This window comes from Opisthocomus hoazin, chromosome 18 (genome assembly GCF_030867145.1).
Source record: "Opisthocomus hoazin isolate bOpiHoa1 chromosome 18, bOpiHoa1.hap1, whole genome shotgun sequence".
NCBI classification, from domain to species: domain Eukaryota; kingdom Metazoa; phylum Chordata; class Aves; order Opisthocomiformes; family Opisthocomidae; genus Opisthocomus; species Opisthocomus hoazin.
Window position 1 is genome coordinate 8,699,077 of NC_134431.1, and position 7,279 is coordinate 8,706,355.

Here is a 7,279-nt window from a genome sequence, read left to right on the forward strand (position 1 = left end):
ACAGGCTCCAGAGGGTGGCACGCTGCGGAGAGGTGAGGCACGGTGTGAGAGCGGGAGCTGGGAGCTCGCAAATCCCCTTGGGGCCTGCCCGCCCTGGGCAGCGGAGCTGGGCTGGGGACCCTGGGGAGATGGGGGTTCTCCCGCTGTGACAGCACCCTGCTCATGAGCTGAGGCTGCGATGTTAGAAAGAGTCGGAGGGGGGCAATACCATGCTGCTGTTTTCCGCTGCTCGGTCCCAACCAAAGTTCTCTAAGAAGGTCGGGTTTGGCAGAAGCGTTCTCCCTTTCTTTAGTGTGCCGTTGCAGTGAAGGTGGGGTGCGTGGTGCTGGCCTGTGGCCTCTCGGCCCTGCTGGGACACGCTGTCCTGGGCTCCCCTCTGTCCAGTAGCAGCCCGGGTGCCAACGTCTGGCTGAGCGCTTGTAATCTAATTACCTGGCTTATGCTGGGGTCTGGAGGGCAGCTCAGCACCCCCAGCGCAACACGTGCAGCTAAACCCCAAGCGCGCAGAGTCTCGCTGGGGCTGGGGAAGCTTGTTCCTGCTGGTCGCAGCTGCCAGGTGTGTGTACAACACCCTGGCCAGAGGTTTCATTTGGGATCATTGCTACTCTTCCATAATGCAGTGACTCTGCAACTTTTAGACAGAGCTTGGCCATGGGACAGGGTGTGACACCTGATCTAGCTCCTTCACTGCTGGAGCAGCCTGTGAGGATGGAAATCTGCTCCCAGCACAGCCCTTCCTGGGAGGAAGAGGTGGGAAAGCACCATGGGTTTGGGGCTGCAGAACTTTGCATACGTGTAAAACTGCACAAGCCTTGGCTCTCTGGGTCCTGCCCTGCAGAGATAAAATCAGAGGTGTCAGCCCATGTGTCTCCTGGTCCTTGTTCAAAAAGTGGGTTTGAATAGAGACAGTGTTAACTGCCCACAGCTGGGCTTACACTTAGCTGAATCTGCATTGCTCTGCTCAGTGACCCCCTCACAAGAGCAGGGCAGCCTGCTCGGTGTGGAATTTCCTCGAGAGAAGTCCTGCAGGAAGGGGTGTACAGGGGAGTTGTTCTGGATGGGGCTTGGCACGCTTCCCTCCGCTCCTCCCCAGCAGGTCCCAGTGCGACGGGCTGCGCTGTGGGTGCGGGGAGCTCTGAGCTGGGCCCAGCAGGGCTAGTCCAGCTCCGCAGGAGAGGTCAGGCGGGTCTGAGTGGGACACTGGGATCATGTTCCAGCCTCAGCCTGGACGCCATGCTGCTGCTCCTGCAGATGTTTTGATCTGCAGGTGAGCTGTGCCTCTGGAGACAGTGGTGAAAACCCTCAGGAAAAGCACGTTGTGCCAGGCTGGGCTGAATTTGGGTGCAAACCTTGGTCTCTGGTGCATGGTGAGCACTGGTCTCAGCAGAGCAGGGCCTAATCCTCTCTGTCCTCGCAGGACGGTTCCTCCTCCTGCAAAACGGCGAGAATGGCTCTGCCCTGCGTCATGCCTTGGCTCCTCAGAGTGCTGCTGGAAGGCTGTGCTCAGGGCAGCGGAGCTGTGGTGCTGCGTCCCAGCTCTGTTACGCCCAGTGCCCTGAATAGGGGATGTGTGTGTTTAATCAACAACGTAACAGAGGAATGTGCCCAGCAATGACCCCACCTCCTTATTGCTGGGAATTGGACCGAGCTGCACTGGGACCTGCCCCAGCATGACATGGGGACCCACTGGGATCTGCTGGAACACGCCCGGCTCACGTCCTGCTCTTGTCTCTGGGTTTCCCTTTGTGAAAATCAGGGCCAGGGCAAGGTGGGGTGGGTGTGTGCATGGGCTGGGCTCCCCTGGGGTGGGACAGGAGACCCTCTCAGTGCCTGCACATGGTGGAGTCTCTGGGCACTGACCCAGACAGTGGGGCAGGAGGGGGGATCCCTCATCATCCCAAGCTGCTACTGCTGGGAAGGTGGCTCCAGTCCTGCAAGTAGCATCAGGTTCAGTAATTCCCGGGCAGCAAAGCCTTCCTCCAGTACCTGAGGCATCTTCCTTTGTGGTGAAGGAGGTGGGCTTCTTCCAGTGTGTTTGGCCAGGGAAGCCTTGTACCCACCCACTGCCTTATCTCCTGGCCTCCTTGGGATGATCTTGGCTGATAATGATGTTGGCCTTAATCTGGGAAGAGGTCACATCCCGGTGAGGTTTCTGTCTGAGCTGCTGTGCATGGTTCAGGTTTCTCTCTGCTCCTTCACTCGACAGCCTGGCACAAGAGGGATGGGGCCATGTCTTTCCACAGGTTGGAGCTGGCTCCTTTTCTTCCCCCCCAGGAGGAATCAAAGGGCAGCCAGAGCCCAAGGGCCCAGGAGGAGATGAGCTGTCTGCACCTCGCCACCGTGGCACAGCAAAGTGGACCCTGCTTCTGTTTGTGGTGCTGTTACCCTTGGTCTTGAACTTGCGTGCTTGATTTTAATACTGTGAAACAGGCTGACAAAGCGGGCAGGGCAGCGGGAAGGGTGGTGCTCCGCCAAGGAGAAGCAGCCCCATGCTGCAGGGACTGTGTGCTTCTCTCGCCTGTGGGCACCGGGTCCATCTGCACCCTGTGATCCGATGAGCTGGGTGAGAGCGGGGCTGCCTCTATCCTGAGATAATCCACAGCTTCCAGGGGGGCCCTCATAGGCATTTCCAGGTCTGAAATGCTGCCGGATCCAGACTACTGCTCTTTTTCACAGCGCAAAGCACTGGCTCTGTATTTCTCTGCTATATCACCTTTGAAGCTGTGCTGTACCCTTGTCCTGTGGGCCCTGGAGGAGCCAGATTTCCACATAGCTCAATCCCTTCTGGTGCAGGAGATGTTCAGAATAGGTTGAAATATATTAGCAAGGCCCGATGCTTGGTGCAGATTGGCCCTCTGTGTTAGTCTTAATCCGGTGAGGGGATTGGACTGCTCAGTGACCGGGCTGGCAGCAGCCCATGTGGCTCTGCCAGCGGCTGCATCCCGGGATGTGCCTGTATGCCCAGGTGTCTCTGCTGGGCATGTTGTCCTCAGCCCGGTGTGCATTTCTGTGCTGCTCAAAAATGCACTGAAATGGGAAATGCAACCTGTTTACAGGGTAGACTCATCTGTATGTCTTGGGGGGAGTTTCCACTGTGGACGTTAGTAGATCTTTCTATTTTCAGGCTAGTATTGCATTTAGCGTGTGAAGGTTGTGGTTTCTGTGGGAGCAGTGCCAGGCAGGAGCCCCCAGCAAGGTCTGCCCAGCGGCAGCTCTCGGGCATACCCAGGTAGCCATCAGCCCTCCAAGGAGCTGCTCCGTGGCACCGCATGGTTGCCTTAATGCTCTTGGGGCTGCAGTTACATGAACATCCCTAGGAAAAGCCTGTCACCCACTCCCTGCTGGCAGAGAGCAAGGGGAAAGCCTGCGTGGGACCACAGTGCGATGCAGGACCTGCTTCTGCTTTTGGAGGCCACTGTTGGGTCTGCTTCCAGCTCCTTTGCAAGGAGAGGGCAAACAAAGTCCTTTCAGGGAGCAGAGTGGTTCCTCAGCTGGGTTTTTGCCTTTCCCACTGACTGCAGGGTCCCATGACCCGCAGCAGGAACCGAGTGGGTCACAGCTGAGTTCCCACCAGTGACTCCAGCATGGGCACTGGTGATGGCTTGCCCTGGGGCAAAGGTTTTCCCTGCCCTGTGGGGAAGCTGCGGAACTTAAATGGGAAATGCTGAGATATGTTAGGGCTTTGTCTCAAACACAAGAATTTTGCAGAAGCAATGGATGAATGGATGTCTGGGCTGAGAGTGTCCACGCTTGCAAAAATAACCAGTATAGCAGTATGTTGTGGTTATGCAGGACATCAGCATTTATAATCCCTTACTGGTAGAGTTAATCTAAACACTTTTTCCTCTTAGCCACTTACAACAGGCTGTCGTGTGACACTTTGGTATCTGGTTAGAAAACAGAAACAAACAAACAAAAAACCCCAAAATGAAACAGAAGTGCTTTTTTTTTTTTTTCTTAAATCTAGGCCCAGTGTAAGCACATTCTTTAGTATTTTCAGACAGTTGTTTGCAGGTGTCAGCAACCCTGACACACAGCTGGCCTTAACCTGTAGGGGCAAGAGAAAAGGAGCAGGCTTTTCATATAAGCCCTGGGAAATAAGCATTGGAATATCTTCCAAGATCAGTTTTATCCCTACTTTGTTGCCTGGGATATTCCTAAAAATACAGAAGATAAATAATCAACAGCAGAGACCAGAGCCATGGGCAGGCTGTGCAGATGAGCAGTCGCTTCCCCTGGGGATGGCCTCAGAGCATCCTCATGTGGTGCCTTGTATGTGGCCAGACCACCCCAAGCATGAGATGTGTCCCTGTCCTTCTCACTGGCCCTGCTAGTCTGTGGTGGCTTCCATACATGGTAATTCAGCCTGGGGTGCCTCTTGCATCCCCCAGTCCTGTTAGTGTGTGCACGGATCCCTCACTCTGGCAGCCCTGGGGAAGCAGCAGAGCTGGTGCTCCTGCAGCTGCCCAGATGTGCGTCCTCCTGCCTGGGACTGCATCCTCCTGCTGTTTTCGCAGGTCAGGAGAGCCTCTGAACTCAGGGCAGTGACATGAACTGAGTGAGCAAAATCACACTGGGGTCTTTTGTAACCATGTTTCCCCCCAAGCTGTGGTTTCCTTTCTGTTCCTAGCAGTGAGCTTCTGGGGAGCATCTGCTATACTGAAGGGACAGAGGGGTTTGGTCTCTTCTCCACGCCAAAATGCCCTTCCTCAAAACTGAACCAGCACAGGGCTGTCTGTCTTTACCAGTGACTCAAGGGTGTGACCAAAATGGAAGGGAAAGCAAGTGAGGTCTGAAGTGTTGGGCTGACACAAAGAGCCAAGCAAGGGTTTGGGTGGAATAGAGGTCCCTTTCTGTGCCCCTCTGCCTTCCCAAATAAGAAGTCACCATCAACCATTAAGTAACATACTCTTGTTCTTGAGCCTTTTGGCTGCAGGGAGATGTGGTGTTCTCCATAGGAAAACATTCAATGAATATCAACAGCACAGCAGTCACCACAGCCACCTGATTAAGCCAGTGGTAAAGATGGATAAAGTGGATCAGGGTCAGGGCAATCAAAATCAGCCCAAGCCTTATTACTAAGGCTCTGCAACACAGCTGCGTGCAATGAATGCTCTCCTGGTGTTGACACTTCTGGAAACAGCTGAGTCTGCAGTGCACATATATTTGCTAAGCAGAAAAAAACCCTCAAAAGACCCTTACTGCACCATTCCCAGTTGGTGGGGCCAGTTCAGCTGCATTTATCCCTTTCTGACCTTTGCTAACAACTCTTCACCTGGCAAAAAACTGCACAGATGCCATTCTTCACCTCATAATTTCCTTTAATCTCAAATAAAGGATATATATGACCTCTGTCCTCCCAGTGTAGATGACACATCACGCAAGGCTGTGCCCGCAGAAGGCCATTAGCACCATGCAGCCACACTGGGACCATTTATGCTGGAGGTGCTTTGAACCAGAAGTCAGACCTCAAATAGGTGATGCTGGACATTCTCCAGGCAAAACAGGTGTTTTTCAAGTGCCTGCTAAAACAGCTCCTGATGTGGAGGGGAGACGGTCCATGTGAGCCGGGGCTCACCTTGCCCAGGGACAGTTTCACACCCAGTTGATAATCTGCACACTCAAGCATTTTATTTCTGCCTTCTGTGCACACCCAGGGGAGTTTTACCCAAATTCAGCACTTGCAAAGCTTTGGGAGCCTGGAAAATTTCAGTGGCTCCAGAAATCACAAGTTTTAGTGCAGAAAGTACCTGCTGCTTATTCCCACCAGTTTCCCGTGAGCCTGGCGCTGCGGGGCTCCATCCCACGGGCTGCTGAAAGCCCCGAGCAGTGCTGGCACCACGCTTGGCAGCGAACAGTTACTTTCCCCTGCCAGTCACTATTTTGTAAAGAATATTTTTGCCAGTTAACTGTGGCTAATGTGCTTTCATCTCTACAGTACGGATCCAGTCAGGGCATCTCTGAAAGGTGGTACTTAATAAAAGAGAACATGTTGATGAACTTTCCTCCCCAGCCAAGCCCTGTGCTTTTCCCACGGGCTCTGCTGCAGTGCACAAACCCAAATGACCTTGGGATTCAGGCTGAAAAACTCCTGTTTTCTCAATGCCTACTTGGCTTTGGGGCAGAAATTCCATCACTGCTCTCATGGCAAAGCTGGGGAGGAGTGACAAGGGACACTGGTGACATTTCCTTGTGGAGCAACGACCAAGCAGCATGTTCTGTGTTTACTAAGCGGTGCCTAGCACCAGTTTTCAGCCCCCACCTTCAGGGCTGCTCGCTCCTTGGGGCTGTTTCACGTCACCTTGCTGGGGCAGCAGCGTGGCTGTGACAACGTGGGGCTGGAGGAGCGCCCAGCCCTCCCGGTCCCGCTCCGGCATAGCTAATCCCCTGCTGCCAGCTTCAACAAACAGCGTCCCTCTGGTGTAAACACAGCTGGGGAAGGAGAAGAGGAAACTTTATTTTCCAACCATTTGTGGTAGCGTTCACGCCTACAGCCCGGAGCGCTTTCTCTGCTTACATGGCAGCGCAAGTAATAATAGTGTTTCACATTGGCGTCGTGGTTTTCATCTCCACGGCTCCCCACAGAAAGGGCCTGCGGTTTGGGGATGGCCTCACCTGAGCAGGTGATCTCCAATCATGTGGAATGAACCTGTGGTCCTTGGCTCTGCAGTGATTTTGGGAACAGCACCTGCCTACTCAGCGCCTTCTGGGCAGCTTGGAGTTCATCTCGCCCAGGGCTGCACCAGGACCCAAGGGATGTTCACAGAATCACAGAATGGCAGGGGTTGGAAGGGACCTCTATGGGACATCTAGTCCAACCCCCCTGCCGAAGCAGGGTCACCTACAGCAGGCTGCACAAGACCTTGTCCAGGCGGGTCTTGAATATCTCCAGAGAAGGAGACTCCACAACCTCCCTGGGCAGCCTGTTCGAGGGCTCCGTCACCCTCAGAGGGAAGAAGTTCTTCCTCGTGTTCAGACGGAACTTTCTCTGCTTCAGTTTGTGCCCATTGCCCCTTGTCCTGTTGCTGGGCACCACTGAAAAGAGTTTGACTCCGTCCTCCTGACACCCACCCTGCAGATATTTATAAGCATCTGTAAGGTCCCCTCTCAGCCTTCTCTTCTTCAGGCTGAACAAGCCCAACTCCCTCAGCCTTTCCTCATAGGAGAGATGCTCCAGTCCCCTCATCATCCTTGTAGCCCTCCGCCGGACTCTCTCCAGTAGCTCCTGATCTTTCTTGAACTGGGGAACCCAGAACTGGGACACAGCTCACTCTGGGGA